The 5,169-nt window shown below is 32.2% G+C and overlaps 1 long non-coding RNA gene across 1 annotated transcript; it reads left to right on the top strand.

The window, feature by feature from the left end:
• The first annotated feature begins 992 nt into the window (after positions 1–992).
• On the top strand, positions 993–4,418 carry LOC114285180 (uncharacterized). The gene is made up of 5 exons (XR_014337448.1): positions 993–1,773; positions 1,895–2,239; positions 2,916–3,009; positions 3,748–3,989; positions 4,143–4,418. It is a non-coding gene; the product is annotated as an uncharacterized LOC114285180 (long non-coding RNA).
• The last annotated feature ends 751 nt before the right edge of the window (positions 4,419–5,169 follow it).

Here is a 5,169-nt window from a genome sequence, read left to right as displayed (position 1 = left end):
TTTAATTGTAAAAATCTAATTCACCCCATCTTAGGTTGTCTTTTGGATAACAAATTCAAACTCTATTTTATAAAAATATTTTTAAAAATTTTAATTTTTTTGTTATGTATTTGGTTACGATTTGAGTGTAGAGTTGTGAAACTAGTATGGAATTTCGAGTTATGTGTTTGGTTATGAGTTTTAAAAATAATTTCTTTATTAAGTTTTGTTTTATGTGTTTGGTTACGCTTTGAGTGTAGAGTTATTTTTAAATTTAAAATATTAATGTTTTAAATTATTTAAAATTTTTGAACATCGATTTAAAATTTTTAAATATTTATTTTAATTTTTTACTTATTAAATTTTTTAGATTATTTAAATTATTTAAATATTTATGATTTAAATTTTTTGAATATTTATTTTGAAAAAAAATTATTTCCTTTGTAGTATTTTCAATTAAAAAAATTGAAGGTCTTATTAAATTGTAGTAATATACTTTTGTGAACTTTGGAGATTAAACAAATGAAGGTCTTATTAAATTGTTTCAATAAAAACCCAGACCGAAGGAAAGTCAGAATTATTTCCGTTATCAAGGGTCCTACTATTTCCCAGTAAGTCTAATAGAAGCCAACAACAAAACCATCTAGTCTTGGAGTTCTAAACTTTCCTAATTGGAAAATGATTTGCTTCACTTCATTAGCCTGAAAGCCTTGTTCTAGGTAGGATAGCAAGTTGTTCAAAATTAAATTTGCATTTAAAAATGGAAAGTAAATTAAATTGGTTTGGGAATGCACCTGGATCATTATGTTGGTCAGTCGTATGTTGAGCAGATCCCTCCTATAATAATTTCTTGAAATGCTCCACAAAAGTTTGTTGGATTGTTTCAGGATTCGTGATCATTAACCCATCCCTATTTTGAAGAAAAATGATCCTATTTGTGTCTTCTCCAAGATGCCATCCTGCAGAAAAACTTGTTTCTATCCCCAAGTTGCACCCATTATTGCTTTTTGAACATTGTGCCCAATAGACCTCTTGTTTGTTTAACAAATCATCCAAGCGATTTCGAAGTGACCATTTCTTGCTAGCTTGAGTAGAACTTGTTACTTGCCTTTGACTCTAATGTAGCCCATCCTTAACCTCATTGATTTGTCCTTGTATACTTCTGTGAGAGAGCTTGCTCCAATTTTGCAGATGCCTTAAGACAAATTGTTGCTTTCAATTGACGAAAAACTACTTGAGCCTTGTACTTGTACCTTCCAGATGTTTTAAACAATATATTTTGATGATTTTTCCGTTAACCAGAATGTTTCACCTTTTTTTATTCCTTGGCCTACAATCTGCAATTTTCAAGTGTCTAAATGTAGGGGACTGTGATCTAAACTCTAAATAGGAAGTGTGCGGAGTGATACCTCAAAGGTCTTAAATGAAATCCTCGTTAACAAAAGAAAAAATAAGATCAGAAACTTTGTCGCAACATCGAAGCACATGCTTCATCTGTTCATAGTGCAAAATTGTCAAAAATTGTGGCTAGCTTTGAGGTATTTATCAATCTAATTGGGCAATTCATAGGTGTTCTTTCAGCCAAACTTTTCTTTCTTTTTTTCGTGAGATTATCATCTTTTGAGATTACCTAGTAGAAACCTTTCTAACTTGCAGAAAAAACTTGGTTAAGCACTGGCTGCACCTATGGAGTCCCTTCTAGAGGCTAGCAAAATAGATACTTGGTCTTCTATAAGAAGGCTTCTAATACGTGAGACTGATATTAGAGCAATCACTAAAGATGCTCGCTCTGCGGTAATCTATAGATCTGTCATTACTGGGACTTTATATTAACTCTCCACATAATATGGTTTTTTCGGAATGTAATATTTTGTCAACATATTGCAGTCACTGAAGCTTTTATCTGTTATGGCAGCCATACGCTTGGATGAGAAACCAAATAAGATAGAGAATGTAATTTTCTCATCGCTCATGGATAGAGCCATTGCCTTGCCTTCTTCACAAAATAGGTGCATTGGAGATTCTGTTGATCCTTTTGCTTCAAGCTCGTGTGACGAGGTAGGAAGTGTATACTATTTGTTACCGTCTCTGTCTGTGTAGGTGTGCTTATATTTTTGAGTTGACTGATTACTTATTAAGAAGCAAACTTAACCAGGCATCTCTAGAAAACACTCTGATTACAACTGTGCAGTGCAAGTCTTTGTGGAGACAGTTTAAGGCAGAAACTGAGTATACACTCACTCAAGCTATTTCAGCCTAGGTACATAATTATAAACTGCCATGATTTTTCATTATTTTCTTCTTTTTCAAGGTCCTGCCTTTCATTTTACTTTAATAGATGTTGTGCACAAACAATGGATTAAAAGGAAGTACGAATTTTTTTATTTGTGGGGTTGCATGTTTATTACCTGGGTATGACCTCTAGTTGTTATATATACAATTGCATGGTTTTGTTACTGCACCATACATGGTGCCATAAGTCTCTATCCATTTGTTAGCACAATGGCCACAACATGCTTAGGGCAATGTTATGTACCCCTTATAATGCCCTTTCATGTCAACTGATTTTGCTGCTACAACTGCTGTTCTATTCTTGATGGGGTATGCAAGTTTCAATGTGCTCTTTGATTATGAGAAATTTGCCACTAAATTTTCTTCGAACTATATTGAATTGTGATCAAGTTGCAATTGATGTGTGGTGGTGCGACAAACAAATTGTCTATCTCCAATACATCAAATTAAAGCAAATGCTTGATTATGTATGCTCTTTATTTTTAATTATATCCTTGTGAAAGTGAGCCAATTTACATGTTCAGCTTGTGCATTTTTGTTCCTCTTACCTTCCATTCTTGGTCACTCATCTATGATAACTTTGCTTGATTTTTTAAATGCAATCTTCTAGAGCTCTTATGTAGAATATTGTTTGTTTGTTCAAGAGGCTCACAAGCGCAAGAACAACTGGTTACCTCCTCCATAGGATATCATGGCAATGGCTGTTCTCAGGTTCCATGAATTCATGCTTCTTTTAAGGTAATTACATTGAATCTAGGAGGGTTGACTTCCTTTACACATAATAAATTTATTAAGTTCACATTTAATTTGACTGCCTTTTATTTCTCATTTTGTCCACCTCTTTTACTAATAATCTGCTTTTATTTTCTTTTGTATAACAGGAATCTTATCGATTTTAAATCTAGAGCCTAATTTTCATTTGTGAAAAGTTGTCATTTAGAAACTCTTTTTCCAAATGGTTGACTCACTAAAATGGTCAAACAGCGTCGGACGTCAACGAAACTTGACACACATGACTAACTAGGCACAAATGACATGTAGGAAAAGACAGGACTCGAAATTGATTCCCGGTTTTGAATCTAGAGCCTAATCTCCGTTTGTGAAAACTTGTTCTTTAGAAACTCTTTTTCCGAACGGTTGGCTCACTAAAATGGTCAAACGACATCGGATGTCAACGAAACTTGATACACACGACTAACTAGGCATAAATGACTTGTCGGAAAAGACGGGACTCGACCTCTTGACATTGATTATTTGTTCTGTGTTTTGTGTCACCTATATTGCCTTTTTTTTTTTTTTTGTTAATCTCACATTTGTTTCATGTCTACTGGTGTGAACTACTAGGGGCTGTTGTATCTATGTTTAAGCACAATTATTTAGCTAGATATCTTGTTTTGTGTTTATTCGATTATTGTTAGATTATAGTGGAATGTGTTCAATCAATACCTTGTTTTAATAGAATTATTGTCATTGTAGGATGTAATTAAAGTTTTTTGGATAGTTCACGTATGCCAATAGTCCAATTGGTTAAGGGACTTCTTATTACTGACAATCCATTGTGTGAAATTGATGGAGTTCCAATTGGGCCCGAATATTGCAAAGTTTTTGTCTTAAAGCGAAAAAGTTGAATGCTCATTTGGAAACACCATCCTGAGGTCTAAGAAAAGTTGGAGAAGTTGTTGAAAGACACATTGTGTGGCGCTCAATTCATGTATATGGTACAATCTTATTTATTAAATTATTTTTTTGTATATGTTACAATCTTATTTATTAAATTATTTTTTTGAAATAAATATCAATTGTTTTACAATTTTTGTAAGCTTGAAATATATTGATATTGTAAATAATTATTTTTTTGTTTCTTTTTGCAGATGCTACCCTTTTGAGTACGTGATAATATCTTCGTATATCGATATTGGAGCTTACTGTTGATACTAAAACAAGCTATTAATATATATGTTTTTTTTATTTGTATTTTCAATATTTTGGTTTTATTTTAGATACAAATTTGAGTTCTTGAATTATAAAAATTATTAGTATCGTTGGATGATGTTTTATGTATTTTTGTAAAGAATGTTTGGTTGATACTGTATTGTTACAAGGTACATATATATTATTATTATTAGTAGTATATATAATTTTGTGAATGTGAATGTGGATATGTGTCGATGTGGATGTCAATGTATTTTATTTTAGAAAATATTAATAATTCGTAAATGGAATGAATTAATAAAGTATATATTTATTTTATGATTTTTTATTTTTTTTATTTTTTGCGATAATAATAAACCGTCGCTAATGTAATCATCATTTTCTTGCATTTTATTAGCGACAGGCCAACTTGTCGCATATACATATTAGTGCCATCTTTAGCGACGGTTTAAACTGTTGCAAATACAATATTGGTTTAATTCTTTTTCTTTTCTTTTCTTTTTTTGTGATGCTTAAGACCGTCGCTAATAATACTTTTCGTGACGTCAATTACCATTTCTAAAAAAGCTTTTGGTCACGATATCCTAAACTGTTGCTAAAAGTGATGTTTTCTCTGCTTTTTTGTGTCAGGTTAAATCGTCGCAAAAATTATTTATTTACCGTCGCTACAAAAAAGTGACAGTTTGTTACTGTCGCAAATACTTGTTGTTACGCCCTCTTTTGCTACTTCCCATTTCCCGTCGCTACTCTGTCGCAAAAAGTCTTTTGCGACGGCATGTGAACCTTTTGCAACATTTGAGACCATCACAAAAGGTTCGATTTTTAGTAGTTAATTGTGTTGTTTGAGGAAGAAAGTAGAGGTCAAGTGTCATGACCCAAACCTGCCTATATGGGTGTAGACTGTAATTGTAACGCCCTCAAAATAAGACAAGCATTTACATATAAACTAACCACATTCCTTTATTT

The sequence above is a fragment of the Camellia sinensis genome, chromosome 1 (assembly GCF_055761805.1).
Source record: "Camellia sinensis isolate YWXY chromosome 1, ASM5576180v1, whole genome shotgun sequence".
NCBI classification, from domain to species: domain Eukaryota; kingdom Viridiplantae; phylum Streptophyta; class Magnoliopsida; order Ericales; family Theaceae; genus Camellia; species Camellia sinensis.
The sequence above is the reverse complement of the archived record's forward strand: the minus strand, read 5'-3'. Positions and strand labels throughout refer to the sequence as shown.